Below are 18,426 nucleotides of genomic sequence, written 5' to 3'. Positions count from 1 at the left end.
GGACGAGGAATGAGAACATTTTATGCCCAAGGCCATGACATCATAGGCCCTGACACGGGAGATGGCAGCCCCAGAAGGTATGAGTGTCACAAAGAGATGTCACAGCTTTGTCAACACCCACTATAACCACTATGGTTGGCCCAGTCAGTCCCCAGTCAGTCCAGGGAAGGTTTTCTTTGGAGCCACCTTCCGTTTCATTGCAGAATGAAGTCTTGGATGAGGAGCTTCTGTACAGCGTGACTGGTTTAGCAAGGCTTGACGTATAACGGAGAAGCCTGCACACTTTCCCTGACCAGGTCAAATGTAGACCGGCCCCGAGTGAAGAAACTAATGCTTTCTTTGTTTTCCTTTTTTTTTTTTTTTTAAAGATTTGATTTATTTATTTGACAGACAGAGATCACAAGTAGGCAGAGAGGCAGGCAGAGATGGTGGGGGAAGCAGGCTCCCTGCTGAGCAGAGAGCCGGATGCAGGGCTCAATCCTAGGACCCTGGGATCATGACCTGAGCTGAAGGCAGAGGCTTTAACCCACTGCATCACCCAGGCACCCCATCCTTTGTTTTCTTTAAGACTTTTTTTTAAAGTAATCTCTACATCTAACGTGGGGCTCAAATTCAAAACTCCGAGACCAAGAAGTGCATGCTGTCCTGGCTGAGCCAGCCAGGTGCTCCCTGAGTGTTCTGTACATGTCAGGAGTAGTGACTATCCCTACCTCCACATCATCCCTCATGTTATTTATTTATTTAAAGATATCTTTTTAAAAAGATTTTATTTATTTATTTGTCAGAGAGAGAGAGAATGCAAGCAGGGGAAGCAGTAGGCAGAGGGAGAAGCAGGCTCCCCATGTAGCAGGGAGCCCAATGTAGGGCTCGATCCCACGACCCCGGGATCATGACCTGAGCCGAAAGCAGACACTTAACCAACTGAGCCACTGAGGCGTCCCATCATTCTTCATTTTGAAAAGGAGTTGCCCCAGCTTTCCTTTAAATAGGCAGCTCTCCTACCCTGCTGAGGTTTGTTTATAGGGTACTCTATGTACCCAAAGGAGAGGCTGGAGACAGAAAAACGGAACCCCTGTTAACCTGGAACCACCCATGATGGAAAGTCTGCTAACAGGGTGGAAAATGGAGCCAGCGAAGGTTGGGCCCTGTTCAGCTGATGCCTGCAAGATGACATCAGGGAGCAGGAAAGTACAAAATAATGCTCAGGTCAGGGAGCAGGGGAGTACTAAATAATGCTCAGGTCAGGGAGCAGGAGAGTACTAAATAATGCTCAGGGCTACACAGCATTACCCAGGTAACATAACACCGACATCCATACTGAGAAGTCGGCTTTGGGCTCTTTGTCAGATCTGCCAAGGTCAATGGAACTCTCAGTATGGTGTTATTAGATAACCTCTCCAAGCCTTCCCCTCCCGCAAGCAACAGTGCCTAGCTACTTAATAACATGGTTTCTTTGTGTTGATTTTTAGGGTTTCTTTCTTCCTTCCTTGCTTTCTTTCTTGAAGATCCAATTGTCTTTATTAAGCCATTCATGAATGGGGTAGCATCCCATCTAGTAGGTGGAGAGATATTTTTAATTTATGGTAGGGACGCAAATTAATTTTGAAAACTAAGTTAAAAGGAGTCAATTTTAAGAAAAATGCGATATATGGGTCTTGTGACAATCATAATGGAGATACAGGAATGGCTGCCACTCGGGCAGATTCACGTGAGAGCTGGGCCCAACCAGTCTGGAGCTGGAACATTCCAGCGGGTTCTCCCCTACCAGGCTCTTCTACACACCAGCCTCGAGGGCTTGGTTTCCTTGACTATTAAATAAGAACATTTATCCAAATCACCTGTTCAGTCTTTTCCTATTCTGAAGACTTAAAATGTTTCTGAAATTATGCCAGGGAATTAAAGAGGAGGATCTGGTTTGCCCCCCTCAAGAATCTTATTCCTTGCTGCATGTTCCCAGAACCTAAAACAGTACCAGGCAAATTATCTGTGGCTTGACAATGCATATTGCCTGAATTATCGAAAAAGGTTGAAAAAGGTTGAAAGAGGCGGTGAAAAAATGCACTCTTTTTACATATCTTGTAAATAAAAGCAAGGCATCCCAGGTTAAGGACAATGATGTCCGTGGCCTCATGGCACAGTGTAAAGAGAAGCTACCTTAGGAAGAAGAGAGCTGGCTGCTAGGACACCAGGGAAAGTAACACACTCTCGCATCCCATCCCAGACTGGAGCCTGCCCCCGGCCGCCTCCTGTCAGCATCCAAGCTGTGCATTTGGGGCCGTTATCTCTGAATACAGGGGTGAACACTAACTGGACAGAGGACACACAAGCAGATCAACGTATACACTGCACCTCCAAGTCCCTAGTCTGGGGTGAAAAGTAAGGCATAATGCATCATGACTGGCTTTCCACGTTCTCCCTGATTTTGAAAAACGAGAATTCAGTTCCAATACGTTCATCTTAGGATATAATGCAAAATTCTAAGAAAAAACAGAATGGGAAGCATTTTCACAGAATCCAGCCCTTCCCTAGATATCTTACCCCTACACCATTGTATCTGACAGACTGAAGTCCTGGTCTCTTAAAAATAATGATTATTGTAACAATGATAGCAACTCTAATAACCAGGGCCACCACCACCACAGCCAACGAGGTGAGAGCCACAACCTCCATCCATGGAGTAACCACTGGAGGCCAAAAATTCTTCCTACAATGTTTTCCACAAGGAAAACGCTAGGTTCCTAAAATCTGAGTGTAATATCCAAGCCCTGAAATATTGTTGCAACCACCCAAACTGCTTTTTGAAACTAGGTTCCTGTCAAGGTAAACCAATCCCTTAAAACTATTACTAATGATCAACAGCTAGAAAAAATACAAAGATGGTTAAGAGTCTCTTATGTGGAGGCCCCAGGACTTGATGAAACAGTAATTCAAGAAATGGAAAGCTCTTTTTTTTTTTTTTTCTAAAGTAATCTCTACACCCAATGTGGGGCTTGAACTCATGACCCCATGATCAAGAGTCACAAGCTCTTCTGACTGAGTCAGCCAGGCGCCCCAAGAAATGGGCAAGGTTTTGTTTTTTTTTTTAATTTTATTTATTTATTTGACAGACAGAGATCACAAGTAGGCAGAGAGGCAGGCGGGGGTGTGGGGGGAGAGGGCTCCCTGCTGAGCTGAGAGCCCAATGCAGGGCTCGACCACAGGACCCTGAGATCATGACCTGAGCCAAAGGCAGGCTTTAACCCACTGAGCCACCCAGGTGCCCCTGAAATCGGCAGTTCTAACTTCTTGTCATATATATCATCTCCATCATGGAGGAAAATCACACCAAAATTTCCAAATAAGCAGTTAAGCTTGCCCACTCATCAATGAAAGCATGGCATGGTCCCTAGGATTCCTGTCACGAGGTGCCCAACTCTATGCCCACCTTGTCTTATTGTCCCCCCCCCAGTCTGACTGAGTCCATTCATCTTCTGTGCTTTGCAGTTCTCACAACCCTACTATTGATTAACCATTAATTAATTTTTTTAAAGTAGGCTCCATGCCCAACGTGGAGCTTGAACTATGACCCCGAGATCAAGAGTTAACACGCTCTACTGACTGAGCCAGCAGGTGCCCCTGACTGCGCTGCTGTTGAAACGAGCACACCGGGCCTGAGACGCTCTCCTCTCTCTCCCCCTTGATATTCCCATGATGTTCTCCTCTCCTGATCTTCCCATCATGCTCTCCTCATCCTGTCGTCTGATATTCCCCAAATGCTCTCCTCACAGTCTTCCTTGGAGAGCTCTCCATCCCTACGTCCTCCTCCATTCCCTCCTTCAGGAAATTCAAAACTCAACATGCCTGGCCAGAAGCCCCCTTCCGGACTTTTCTAAAAGCCTGCCTGAGCACCTGCATGACCCAACAGTCTCACCATGTCCCAGACACATCTCTCCCCCTTCTCATTCATTTCTGAGTCTCCCCATTCGATCTAGCCTCCCAGACAGATACATCTCTCACTCTTCCCACTCCTTCACGCAGAGCGGGAGCAGCGCCAGCACTGGAGCCAACTTGTGGGAGTCTAGACAGACGATGGCGTTCAACACCTATTTAAATTTAACTAAATAAAATTCAGAGTTCAGTTCTTCAGTCATACCTGTCACATTTGAAGAGCATGGTAGAGCCACACAGGAAGAGGAACATAGCTTTGGGGGGGTTTATACCTCTGAAAGCCTCCCGCCACCAATTCCTGAGGCTGATGTTGTCCAACAAAACCTAGCAATGCCGAAGAAGAAGACAAACTCCAGCAGGTGTGAGTCAGCCGCTGCCCTGGGTCCAGATCCTCATTTCTTCTTGCTCCTCTTCTGTCTCAGCCCTACCACTAGTTGCCAGGGGAACCATCACACCTCCCACCACGCACTAGGCTGCCCTGGTTGAATGTGAACTCAAAGCATTCCATACGATCCCAACCCAACTTCCTGGACTAACTCCCACATCTCTGCACGCACCCCAAATGGCCAGCTCCCGTCCCCATGCCAGCCCTGCACAGCCTCCTGCTCTGTCTTTCCTCTGGCTGTTCCCTTCATGGGGAACACCCCCATGTCCTTGCTGCTAGATGAACTCCTCTCCACCTTCAGAGCTAATTCAAGCAACACACTCACCAGGAAAGCACCCCGATTCCCTCGTAGAGGCTCAGATCTTCCAGACTCCCATGAAGCTCAGAGCCCTGCTCCTGGCACAGTCTTTGAGAACTGTCTGTAGTGGGCACGTCTCTGCCCTTCAGGGGCCCAAACCCCTCTCCACCAGACCTACTGAACCAGAGAAACTGCCCACCACAAGCTGGCTTGGGAGAGGTTTTGAGGAAGCTTTCAGAGGGGACCCAGAGCTCATTAAGGGCTGCCTTTTTTTTTTTTGGGTAATCGACAGTGTTAAAAATCCATACTCACTCTTCAAAGAACACAGCCTTCTTTCCCAACTGCTACTGGCTCTGGCAGAAGCGAAAATGAGATTCTGGAATCACAGGAAAGAAAATGACAAAGCATTAAATCATATTAGAGCACATGAATGAAGTGCTAACAGCCACAGAATGCCGAGAGCAAGGCGGAGTACTCTCCTCCTCCCCACCGGCAGAGTACAAATATCCCACAGCTTTATAGCCCACCTCTGGTTCAAGTCACCCACCCAATGAAGCAACAGGCACAAAGGGCAGGGTGTGTCAGATAATGATCCAGGGCGAGGAAGGCACACAGGAAGTCAAGGAGAAAGTCAAGGGGATCCGCAGAACAGAGGACTGACCTGGTGACATATCTGGGAGGCAGTGGGAGAAAGGTAACCAGGTGGGGGGATGTAAATAAAGATTGACTCTCGCCTTCTCCACTCCGGATTAGGGTTTACCTCAAAGTTGTACTCAGAAAGGAATGAGAAGGGGTGCCTGGATGGCTCAGTGGGTAGAGCATGCAACTCTTGATCTCGAGGTTGTGAGTTTGAGCCCCATGTTGGGTGTAGAGATTACTTAAAATTTTAAGAAAAAATTTTTTAAAAGGAGAAAGGAAGGAGAGAAGAAGGTAGCAACCAGTGGACAAATGAGGATCAGGTTTCTCCCAGAGTGGTCAGTGAAAGGGCGCCCCACAGCTCAAAACCAAGGCTGGACAGAAAGCCAATGGCAAAGGCACCACAGCAAGAGAATGAGGAGCCGGGCAAGGGAAAGTAAATCCACAAAACCCCTGAACTATTTCAGGGGAGTCAGTGAGGAACCATGGAACCATGGAGGTTCTAGAAGAAAACACGAGACCTGTTTGAAAATACCTCCACGGGGAATGTCTAAGTCAGATATAAGACACAGAGGCCATAACAAGATTAATATGTTCACCGCATGAAATGCTTTCAAATGCCACAGGGAAAGAGAGACCCTGAACAAGATCAAGATTTGTCAATATAAATCAGAGGAAACAGACTAATTTCCTGAATGTAAAGAAGGTTCCTCCTATGTATCAATTAAAACAACAACAAAATCCAACAGAAAAAGGGACAAATGATCTGAGCAGCCAATTTACCAGAAAGGAAAAAACTCCTGAACATACAAAAAGACCCTCGATCTCATTTATAATAAGAGAAATGCTAAACCTACAAGGTAATGGCTTGATTTATCATACTGGCAACGAACAAAAAGTTCACTAACAGACTATCACCGAGGCTGAAGGGAACAGGCACTCTTCCGAAGGACCAACTTCTATTCTCATCAACACGCTCTATGCATGGCGATCCGGTAAAAATCCGAGGCAATGTAAACCATTCCCTCGACCTGATCATTTCACTTCTAAGAGTCTGTGTTTTATACCTAATGTGTGAAACCCCACTTGTGCAAGTTAGCTGTTCCAGCAGATACTGTCATGGCCAAAGACTGGAATTAATGCATATGCCCACTTCTAAGGGGGGGGGGGTGCCTGTTAAGCAAATGATGGTATAACTTTGTAAAGGTGTATTAGGCATAGCCATTAAATACAAGTAAAATTAAATGTGAGCCATTAAAATAATGACCTCCAAGGTTTATTATTAACTCAAAAAAAACAAAGAACAAGGGCACCTGGGTGGCTTAGTCAGTTGAGAGTCCAACTCTTGATTTAGACTCAGGTCATGATCTCAAGGTCATGAGACTGGGCTCCACTGCGGGCTTTGTGCGGGTGTGGAGGCTGCTTAAGATTCTCTCTCTCCCTCTACTGCTCCCTGCCTCTAAAACAAACAAACAAAGCCCCAGGAACGTAGAGAGTGGACAGAATAACACCTCTTGCATTAAAGGAGAGAGGAATGAAAGAGGACAGGGAGGTAGAAAGAGAAAGAAATGTAATGTTTATATATGTATGAAATATTTCTGGATGGATACATAAGAAACTGGCTGCCACTGGGTAGGGAAACTGGGAGACTAAAGACAGATGAGGAAGACTTGTCACTGATACCCTTTTGTATCTTTTGAGTTGCTACTATGTATGTGTATAAGGTTTTCTCTACTTTATTACAAAGTATAATATAAAGCCCTCAAATAGAATGGTCTACCCTGCATTGTCCTATATAGCAGCCACTATCCACCTGTGACTTTAAATTAATCAAAATTAAATAAAATGAAAAATTCAGTTCCTCCCTGTATTAGCCACATTTCATGTGCTCAAGAGCCCTATGTGGCTACCAGACTGGACAGTGGACATAGAGATCATTTTCATCATCACAGAGTTCTCCCGGCCAGTCCTGTACTCTGCGTTAGTTAAAATGGCCCAAACCTTAATTGTTTCATATGGTAAGGGAAGAAGTACAAATATGAAGGCTGTTAGCCTGCAAATCTCTCTCCCTCTACACAAGCTAAAAAGCCAGGCTGCCTACTAAGATAACAAAGACCAGGAAGGGCTCCTGTCCTGACTATCCAAAGGTTAAGTCAGTTTGACATGAACGTCAGTCCTCAAAGGTCAAAGTCCAGCACTCTAAGAACACAAGGATTTCCATCCTGCAACCAAACCCTTGCATGAACTGGAAATGCATAGTTCCTTGGCGGCTCTGGGAGAGGTACTAATAAGAGGAGCCCTTGGTCCCACTCGGTGTCAAAGTGCCAGCAACTGGTTCCCTCTGGGGGTTCTTACTTAAGAACCAACCAAGCCCACAGCCCCTCTCCTTTCCTTCTCCCTGGGGCAGCTCTGTGGGCAAGGAAACTCAGCCTAAGCAGGCTGGTCCTGTGGGCAGAGAATGAGAGAACCAGATAATCATGCTACCGGATTCTCTGGAGAAAGGACACAGGCAGAGAGGGGGGAAAGGCAGGCAGCGGAATCAGGGGCTCAGCTGGAAGGTAAGTGGCTTAAATATCTGGCAGCAGATCTTCTAAAAAATTGTACTGGCCAAGAAACAGGGCAATAACATACCCAACATGTGACCTGACCTAGCCGAATACCTTCAAAATATCAGCCTGGGGTGGGGGTGGTCAAGATCTAGACTGATGAGAGTCTGACCTAACTGCCTGCTTGAAATCATGTTGAAAACAAGAAAACCCTCCAGAAATAGGAGCCAAATCTCCTGCAGGATCAAAGAAGCCCCAAAGTCACTTGACCTTTCACCTCCGAAGACCCCAGCATCTTCAGTCTAAGGGAGCCCAGGACCAGCTTTGATTCCAATGCTTGGCTCTTGCAGATTACATGCACGGTCATCGGCCGAGGTCACCTCTCAGAGGTAAAGTGCTAGAAAGAGCATCACTTAAGTGATTATTTTCCACATGACTGAAAGGAATTAAAATAGCCCTCTCTATGGGTATGCAGTGGCACAGGGCCTAAAATAGAACCTCAGCACCCAAAACACAGTCTCCCATTGCTCATCTGTACTTCGCAATAAAAGGAAAAGCAAGGAGATTAAAGAAGGTTTTGTCATTTCTAAAGGAGGTGAAGTTGGTCCGTAGCATTTTCTACCTGCAGGAACAAAGTCTGGGTTAGACAGAAGGGAGTCCTGTTATTAAGAGCCTGGAGGTTTTTTGTTTTTTTTTTTTATCAGGACAAGATTTCTGGCTTCCAGCAGAGGCTCAGAATTCAGGGCCCTTTGTGAGCTGGTCCCCACCTTCTTTCTAGCATTATCTCCTCCCATAGGAGATCTCTGTGCCCCCAGAGAATTATCATCCCCCAAAGGGACCAGCAGTGAAGCCACATGGGGAAGTTCACAGTCAAGAAGAAAACAAACAGGGGCACCTGGGTGGCTCAGTGGGTTAAAGCCTCTGCCTCTGGCTCAGGTCATGATCTCAGGGTCCTGGGATCATGCCCTGAGCCGGGAATCTCTGCTCAGCAGGGGGCCTGCTTACCCCTCTCTCTCTGCCTGCCTCTCTGCCTGCTTGTGATCTCTCTCTCTGTCAAAATAAATAAGTAAAATCTTAAAAAAAAAAAAGAAAACAAAAAACAAAGCTTAGACTATGATTAAGTTTAGAACTTAATCCAAATAAAAAACAAAACAAAACAAAAAAATCAAATGTATTTTTTTTAAAGATTTTTTTTTTTCAAATTTTTATTTATTTGACAGAGAGAGAGAGAGATCACAAGGAGGCAGAACAGCAGGCAGAGAGAGAGGAGGAAGCAGGCTCCCCGCTGAGTGGAGAGCCCGATGTGGGGCTCGATCCCAGGACCCTGAGACCATGACCTGAGCCGAAGGCAGAGGCTCAACCCACTGAGCCACCCAGGCGCCCCTTTTAAAGATTTTATTTGACAGAGAGACAGCAAGAGAGAGAACACAAGCAGGGGGAGTGGAGGAGGGAGAAGCAGGCTTCCTGCTGCGCAGGGAGTCAGATGTGGGGCTCATTGCAGGGCTCCACGCAGGACTCTATCCCAGGACCCTGAGATCACGACCTGAGCCAAAGGCAGAGGCTTAACAACTGAGCCACCCAGGCACTCCAACCAAATTTTTTTTTTTTTTTAAAGATTTTATTTATTTGACAGACAGAGACCACAAGTAAGCAGAGAGGCAGGCAGAGAGAGAAGGAAGCAGGCTCTCCGTTGAGCAGAGAGCCTGATGCGGGGCTCGATCCCAGGACTCTGGGATCATGACCTGAGCCAAAGGCAGAGGCTTTAACCCACTGAGCCACCCAGGCGCCCCCAACCAAATGTATTTTAAAAGCAAGAGTAAATATCAAACAATATCAGTCATAACTGAAATCCTGTGCTAATTCTTAAAGAATAAGTCTCACGTGGATTGTCTTAGAGCATGGTAAATCCTCCGGTTAACATTTGGTGATCACAGTGCTTTCACAAAGAGGATGTTTTTGCAAACATATCTTATTGATCTCTCAAGGGCTTAATTCTTTGATTTTTGAATTCAGTTTTCCCCCTTCTCTTCATCAGGTCTCACATTGCCAGACCCTCATCTATGACTGCCTTGACATGTCATTCAAGAAGTTCTCCAACATCACTTGCTTTGATTTCATGAAATCCTGCCTCTCCCACAGAGTTCCAATTTCACTTTCCACTCCTTGTCCTGTACTGATTTGCAAAACATCCTAGGAGCTGGGAGAGACAGATGACCAAGACACGAGTGCTCCTGGAGCCAGGCTAGACACCAGAGTTGAAAAGAGAGGGAGGGATGATGGCGTGGGACCTCTGTATGTAGGTGGCAAGCTCATTATTGAACATCTTCCTCTGATGATGACTTCTGCTTCCCCTCTGTGACCTGGAAACTATGGGGAATCAGATACCAGAGATGCTGATAGTCTGGGGACTGTGAACTGGTTTTTTATTTCTCTCCATTTCCCCCATTCTCTCTCCTGGGAAGATACCCTTGACCTACCCCTATCTTCTCCTTTACAAGTCTTTCTATTAGAGCTAGGAGTTATCTCCCTCAATGTACCTTCCCTCAACCACCACCACCCCAACCCCAGTCATTAGTAACCTCCATGCCTCAGGTATTTTATAGGGATGCTTCTCTCTCGTGGCCCTGGTGATCTGTGCCTTTAAGCACGGGACCCGTGAGAACACCAGCTGTACCCTCCACTAGGCTGCAAGTCTCCAAGATGAGTCTCACTACATCTCTGCATCTGCCACAGCACTTCCGGACACACCGTGCCTTGCCCTTGGAGGGCACTTGGTCAATACCAAATGAGAAACTAGGAGCTCATGAATCAACAGGGCTGCCCACTAGCGCCATCACAGACCATTCCTTCACTTTGTTCATGACGGTCACTAACAAAGTGAACATTCTTCATCAGAGCGCTGAGTTCCAGAGGCCTTCTCCAGGTGGGTGGTTGCAACCCAGAGAAGTTAAGCAAGCTGTCCAACATCACACAGCTCTTCTCTGCCTCCAATCCACCAGTGGCTCACAGTGGCCCTCAGCATGATTTACAAGGCTACGTAGGATAGGATTTAATACCTGCCCGTCTCTCAAGCATTATCCTCTTCTATCACCCCCCTCTCACCTCTTTCCTTGAATGAGCCACCATCTCTGCTCAGTCATACTCTTTCACAACTCCAAGCCTTTGGCACACATGGTGTTTTTCTCCCTGGCATGTCTATTCTCCTCCTGCCTGGTGAATTCCAGCTCATTCCACAAGTCTTGGCCATGAAGCAAAGCCCGTCTGTAAGTACTCTTCTGAGGATTCAGTTTTGTAGTTTTATAACCTGGGTTCAAACCTCTACTCTGCTACTGACCTGCTATGTGACCTTGGCAAAGTCACTTCACCTCTTAGGGCCGCGGTAAAAGGACAGTATGAGAGGGTGCATGGAGACTGCTCAAAGCAGTGACTGGCAGATAACAAGTACTCATTCTGGACAGCTGGGAAGATCTCAACAGTCCTCCAAGACCCAGGGAGGGAGCCCTGACACACCTCCACCCCGCCCCCCCCCAACAGTGCCACCGTGCTGGGGGGTTCTCAGACACTTGAATCTACAGGCACGTCTGCGTCACTAACTTTATACTCCCAGAGTCTGGCCCCTAGCTCCGGTCCCAAATTTCACCACATACAAGGCTTAAATCTTGTCCTGAGTATATCACAAGGCAAACACCCCATGCCAACAGTCGCAGAGCCAAGGTCTCTGGAAAAAAGCCTAAGGCAAAGGCTGTTGTTACTATGGATAATTACTTAACAAAAGAATAGGATAGGATCGCAACCTGCTACAGTGTGAGATCCTCTGCCCACACCTTTCACAGGCTGTCCTGTCCCCCTGAATCAGCAGTATCCCTGGTGCAGCCCCAAACACATCCGAATACAGGCAGCGACCCCCTCCATGGCTTCTGGGTTTGGAAAGCCTGGAAGATGGATCAAAAAGGGTTTCCGGGGCGCCTGGGTGGCTCAGTGGGTTAAAGCCTCTGCCTTTCACTCAGGTCATGATCCCAGGGTCCTGGGATCGAGCCCCACATCAGGCTCTCTGCTTGGCAGGGAGCCTGCTTCCTCCTCTCTCTCTCTCTGCCTGCCTCTCTCCCTACTTATGATCTCTGTCAAATAAATAAATAAAATCTTAAAAAAAAAAAAAAAAAGGTTTCCGAAGTCCCAGTTTAGGAGAATATCTTGATCTTCTTTGACAATAACTATATCCAAGGTCAGAGACAACTTGGGTTTGCAAAAATTGCATCTAGGGGGCATCTGGGTGGCTCAGTGGGTTAAAGCTCTGCCTTCCGCTCAGGTCGTGAGTCCAGGGTCCTGGGATCGAGCCCCAAATCGGGCTCTCTGCTCAGCAGGGAGCCTGCTTCCCCTCTCTCTCTGCCTGCCTCTCTGCCTACTTGTGATCTCTGGTCAAATAAATAAATAAAATCTTTAAAAAAAAATGCATCTAGATTGGGGTTTCTCAACTGTGGTACGATGGACATTCTGTGCCGGCTAGCTCTTTGTTGTGGGGGGCTATCCTATGCAAATAGGATGTTTAGCAGCACATGCGGGCCTCTAGCCATTCGAAGCTACCCCTAAGTTGTGACAAGTAGAAGTGTCTCTAGACATTGACAAATGCAAAGCTGCCCTCAGTTGAGAGTCCTTCTGGAGAAGTGAGAACGACCATTCAACTCCAATGCTGCATTTACTGCCACAGTAAATCAATGAGGGACATTCTTAGCCACTCACCATACCTGCCTTAAAATGACATCTTCCAGTCCTCAGGGATTTTTTTTCCCCTAAGTTCACAGTCTTGAAGGCAGGTGTTCCCAACCCTGGCTGCACAGAATCTCCCAGGGAGCGTTTTAAAAATATAGATTCCAGGATACCTGCCCCACAGATTCAGATTCAATGCGCCCGGGCCAGAGGCTGGACAGGTGTATTTTTTTTTTTTTTTTTTAATTCCCTAGGCGGTTCTAACATTCAGCCAAGATGGAGAAACATTGCTGGAAGACATTGCATTTGTTTCCATCTCCTCCATCCTCTGAATCTGGCAGTGTTAAAAGCCAGTGAACAAGAAAACCAGAATGAGGTTAAGGGGATTTAAGTAACATCCTTATCCTTGACAAGGAGACATCCTCAGCACACTCCATTTCTTGGCCTGCAGATGACTTGCTAGAAAGAATGGAACTTAACCCTGCAATCATGCAGTTTGTCCATGGCCTTGTTGATCTAAATGGTGCCTTCCCATAAGCTTTCTGGGAAGATGAAAATGTTCTCTATCTGCTCTCCCTAATATAGTAGCCACTGGCCACTCATGGCTATCGACCATCTGAAATACAGCCCGTGTGAATTAAGAAGAGAATTTTAAATTTCACTGAATTTGAATTTGATGGCCACCATATTAATAGCATGAAAAATAGTTGTGTCCCTGTAGGGTCACAGAAATAAAGTCCCATAGCCTGCTAAATGCCATGGAACTATGAAAATTTACAAAAATGTATGCCTTAGAATACCTAAACAGTCTTAAAATTATCAAATGAGATCCTAACTTACCTTAATAGTCACATTAGGAGACATTAAAAAAAAATTTTTTTTTTCAACCTGCAGAGCTGGCCTCCCCGCATACTCCAAACACTTAGTTTTGAAGGAGATATTCCTGGTCCTTTACTTTTGAACACTCATCACCGTAAAAAGTGATCCAATCACCAAAATAACCAGGAGTTGCTAAAGAATATGACACAGGGAAGGTGATTTCTACTCTGAGCCACTTACTAGCAGACTAGGGAAAAACACTCACCCTGGCTTTCCTTCCCTCCAAATCCATAGTAAATCTTTGATTCAAGCCTCTCACCCCCAAGATAAGCCTGAACCAACACACAGTGCAAACCAAGGTCACCTCTAAGAACAAGCTTTTTTTTTCCCTAGTATCAGTAAGTTTTCAGTTACTTACAATTGCGACTGCATTCACACACTCATTCTAGGTGTGTGAAGCCTCACAGAACTCAAAGCTCATAGATTTTTAAAGCTAAAAACCAGAAAGACGATTCTTTTTGCCAAGGCAATGGATGGTTTAGAGTCGAAGAAAGTGTCACGGGCCTTTCTGAGTACACACACAAAATGCTTACCTCAACATTGAGAGATGGAGAGGAGAAGGAAGTTGAGGGAAATTGGAAGGGGAGGCGAACCATAAGAGACTATGGACTCTGAAAAACAACCTGAGGGTTTTGAAGGGGCGGGGGTGGGAGGCTGGGGGAACCAGGTGGTGGGTAATAGGGAGGACATGTATTGCATGGAGCACTGGGTGTTGTGCAAAAACAATGAATACTGTTAGGCTGAAAAAATAAATAAATAAATGTATAGGAACCCCCCCCCCCCCCAAAAAAAATGCTTACCTCAGGGCACCTAGCTGGCTCAGTTGGTGGAGTGTGCAACTCTTGATTGTGGGGTTGTGGGTTCAAACCCCACATGGGGTGTAGAAATTACTTAAAATCTTTAAAAAAAATGCTTTCCTCTCCTTTGGTGGGACTCCTGGCCCACCTCTAAGCAGAGTCATTGTGAGTCACTGAGTAATGATTTAATGTCTCTAGTAATTCAAAGTGGGGGCCAGCACTCACTCTTCATAATAGCTGGTGCTTACTGAGTGCTCTGGACATGCTGGGCTGTGTGCTTTCTCTTATCTAAATCTTCCCACTGCCTTCTGAAGCGGGTGCCATTACCAGAAGTTAAGGCTCAGAGACGTGAGGTAATAGGCCCATGGCCACACAGCTAGCAGTGGTAGCAGGGGGATTTGGACCCAAGTCTCTGATTTTCTGGTGGGAATCCTCTGGGTTATGAACAAAAACAAATTATGTAGTTATAATGTTGGGTGACGTGCTGAGCCATTCTCCCATGATCAGGCTGTAGCTCAATGTAGTCAATGTTGTGGTGTCCAGAAATTCTGAGCCTATCCTTACTTCAGAAACCACACCATACCTCCATGGACCTCTTTCTCTCTCTCTCTCTCTTTGCCTGGGGCTTCACGGGCAGATGGTTGGAGGGGTACTGGGGAGTGCCTCCGATCCTGCCAGCACAGGTGCACAAGAAAGAATAGGCAGACACATGCAGCTAGAACTTTTCAAATGCCATCATGGGGGTGAAAGGTAAGGATCCCAGTTATAACAGGAGGAATCAGAGGTGCGTTCCTGGAGGGGACTGCTGAGCTGGAGCTAAGGGGTAGGTACAACCGAGACATCAGAGATTCCAAGGAGGGCATTCCTAAAGGAGGGGACAGCCTAAGCAAAGGCAGCAGCTCACCTGCCTGGGTTATAGCAAAGCAAGCAGAGCGGGAAGGGGGAGATCAGGATGCAAACAGGGGAGGGAAGAGAATCTCCAGGGGCCTAGGCTGATGGGCTGGGGCAGAACTGGGAGCACAGGAAGTAAGGACTGTCCATCCCAGGACATGTTTAGCATCCCAGCCCTGGTACTTCTTAGCTGTGGGGCCTCTAGCATAACCCTTCTCTCTGGGCATCAGTCTACCCAAGGAGGACACCCAGGACCCCCTGCTGGTCTGAGAACCCACTTTTAGAAAAATTGGTGCTAAGAACACAGGTTATCAATTTCTCATATTTCTAACTTTCTATGTTATAAAAATGTTGATAAAAATTTATTAGTTACAATTGGGTAAAAATTAAGTCTAATGGTTCAGAATGGGGGCTTTGAGGTCAGATTCCCTCTGTGTCCTGGGAAGGGGACACATTCTTCCTCTGAGAGACGGGAGACACTGTACCTCCCTCATGCATGGAGCTGTTGGGAAAAGAAAAGCGGGTAATCTAAAGGTGCCGGACCTACGGTCCGGTAGCCAGTACTTGCTTATTCTATGTCAGCTATTACTTACAATATTATAAACTCTTAACTTCCAACCAGGGAGACTAGCCATGAGGGAGAGGAGAGGAAATGCTGACCCACAGTCCAAGCTGAGACCTCCTCTTAATCAACCAGACTCTGAGGCATAAGAAGGGCTCCAGGTACATATCCCAGATTGCACAACCTCTAGACCCCCCACCCCCTGCAACCTCTTCCTTCTTCCCTATTTCATTCACTCTCTCAACTTGGCCTCCTCACTCAAATGCGGGTACAGGGGTGCAAAGCTTGCATGTGCTCTGCCCTGCAGCCAGCGTTACACAATCCGTTTCCAAGGCTGCCAGGAAGGCAGCGAAGGTGTAGGCGGGGGATGCTGGGGGTTGTGGGGCAGCCCTGGGCTGTCGGGGTGGTTGGACCAGCATCCTAACTCAAGGGTTGGCGGGAGGAGAGGGCATGAGGTCGAGAGAACTGGGGCAGACTGAGGAAAGGTGAGCTAAAGGCGGCTGGGAGTAGGTACTGGCTGGGAGAGGTCCCCGAGGGGCGCTGATATCTGGGGCGGGACGGGGTAGATACCATTAGCTGGAAGGTCGAACTGCAGCCTTTCCTCAGGAAGTGGTAGAACGAGGGTGCAGGAGCCTCCAAACCATCCAGGCACCAGGAGGGGCGCACAGGGGCTGGTGCCAGAGCCAGCGGTGGGAGGCGGAGTAGAAAGAGGGTGCTGGTCCCCGACCCATCCTCACCTTGTCCCGGGGCTTAGGCGGTAGGCAGCCCTGGGAGTGAGGGCATCTGGGATTCGGGAATGTCAAATCCGTCCAGGCACTGCAGGGGAGCGCGCTAGGGCTGATGCCGGAGCGAGGGAACCGAGCAGAAAGAGAGGTGCAGGTCCCCGACCCATTTCGCCCCGTGTTCCGCTTGCAGGGAGGCTAGGCAGCCCTGACTCGGGAAGTGCAGGGTGGGTCGGCGGGCCCGAAGGGAGAGACCTCGAACACCTCCCCCCCTCCACCCTTCAGGAGTGCATCCCCTGCCCCAGCCCGCCCCGCGGGCGCACACTCTCTCTGACCTCAGGCGCCTGGGTCGGGCCGCCGGATCCGGACGCCGGTCCTCGGCCCCCAGCCCCACTTGCGTCCCGCAGCAGCACTCGTGCCCGCGCCGCTCAGTTCCCGGCGCCGGGCTCTGCTGGACGCCTTAAAGGCGCGGCGCGGCGGCCTGCGTCAGCCGACAGAAAAGCAGGCTCCGCCCGCGCGGGCCCCTCCCGCGGCTCCGCGGCTGCCCGGTCCGGTCTACAGCCCACCCCTCACAAGAACCCTCAGCTGCTCGGCTCCGCCGCTCGGAGCGTTCAACCCGGAGGGGCCAGTGAGGGTCTCGCGCACCCCGACCTCCGCAACCTGCCTCGGAGCATCCAACAGCTCCCGCCAGAGCGCCGGCGCCTACTGCGTTCGCGCGCGGCGCCGGGTGCGGAGCGCGGAGCCGGCCGCCCCGCCCCGCCCCGCCCCTAAAGAGCTCTGGGGGCCGGGGAAAGGGTAGGGACCAGAGGAGCCACAGTTCCAGCGGGAGATGCCAGAGTTCGTCCAGGCATTGGTTCATTGTTTACTGAGCACCTGCTGTGTGCCTGGTGCTGCCGGGCACGCGCCGTCAAAGTGAGTGGATCTCTGTTCTCAGAGGGCTCAGAGGGACAGACCCAGGTTCACAAGCATGCTTAGCAACGCTATCTTACACATGTTGTCTCTTTTAATCCTGTAAGGTGGGCATTGTGATTGGCTTCCTTTCTCAGAAGAACGGTGAGGAGCTTGCCGGTGGATTCAGCCTGTAAAGGACAGAATTGGGAATTCAGACCCGGCACCTGGCTCCAAAGCTTCGGGGGCAAAATGGCAGTCATGAAACCACTAATTAAATCCCCACTATGGTCATTACTTCTTTTTAAGGACAGTTAAATCTCATTAGGCAAAAAAAAAATTTTTTTTAAAGAAAAAAATAAAATCAGCGGAACATAAAAATTATCACCCATTAAATTCAAACGGTGTTGCCTGACTAGTTTATCTGCCACAGAGTCTGGATTTTTGCAGCTGGCCTGTTTCCCACTCCAGCATCATCTACTATTCAGGGCACCCAGGCTGAATTCTACCACTTTGGCCTCTGCATGGGCTGTTCTCTCTACCAGGAACTCTTCCTTTTCTGCTTGGCCCTGACTCCTTCCTCTTTTCCATACCTCAACTTAAATGTCATTTCTTCCAGGAAACCTTCCTTAAGTCCCCTTTGGGCCCACACTGCTCTATGAGCTTCTTCCATCTAAGTGTTTATTCATTGATTTAGTAAATATTTACTGAGCACTTACTATGTACTGAGCACTGTATGCGGGGTGAGGTGTTGGGGCTTGATGTCTTCTGCTACCCCAAATCCATGGCTTCCTTTTCTGCCTCTTAGTCTAGACCTAAGTGGGACCAGTGCCCAACAGGACTCTCTTCATATTTAAATCCACCCCAAAGGCAGACTCCTGCCTGCCAAACTCTTCAGACTGGCAGAACCTGGCTGAGTTGGGCAGGTCCTGAATTTTAAGAATGGGTCATGGACAAGAAGCCTCAGAGATGTGGCAAAGGAATATCTTTGAGGCCACCTTGTAAAACCAGTCTAAGTCAAGATTGTTGGAATCCGTCCAGAGTCAAGGACAATCTCCCTGGCTTGGACTGGAGCATCTCTCTCTAAGTTGTTGGCTACCTCATCATTCAGGTTACAGGAGTTGCTTCATTGAATTGTTTTTTTCTTTTTTGTTTTTTGTTTTTTGTTTTTTTCCATTGAATTGTTCTCAG

At 48.0% G+C, this 18,426-nt stretch overlaps 1 protein-coding gene across 5 annotated transcripts in view; it reads right to left on the bottom strand.

Annotated features, from left to right (window-relative positions):
- The window catches only part of ABHD6 (abhydrolase domain containing 6, acylglycerol lipase), a 52,959-nt gene extending 36,140 nt beyond the window's left edge, over positions 1-16,819 (bottom strand). For 2 of the 5 annotated variants that reach the window (XM_045990322.1, XM_045990323.1), the window contains exons 1-2: positions 16,683-16,819; positions 4,923-4,986 (exon numbers count right to left, since the gene is read on the bottom strand). The gene's annotated coding sequence lies outside the window, so the exon portion shown is untranslated. Of the gene's footprint in view, positions 1-4,132; positions 4,253-4,637; positions 4,779-4,922; positions 4,987-16,682 lie in introns of those variants that run through there. The other 3 variants (XM_045990324.1, XM_045990325.1, XM_045990326.1) reach the window with 3 other exon arrangements.
- Positions 16,820-18,426: the final 1,607 nt, after the last annotated feature.

The sequence above is a fragment of the Meles meles genome, chromosome 20 (assembly GCF_922984935.1).
Source record: "Meles meles chromosome 20, mMelMel3.1 paternal haplotype, whole genome shotgun sequence".
Classification (NCBI taxonomy): Eukaryota; Metazoa; Chordata; class Mammalia; order Carnivora; family Mustelidae; genus Meles; species Meles meles.
Note: the sequence above shows the minus strand (reverse complement) of the source record. Positions and strands in the feature narration are given on the sequence as shown.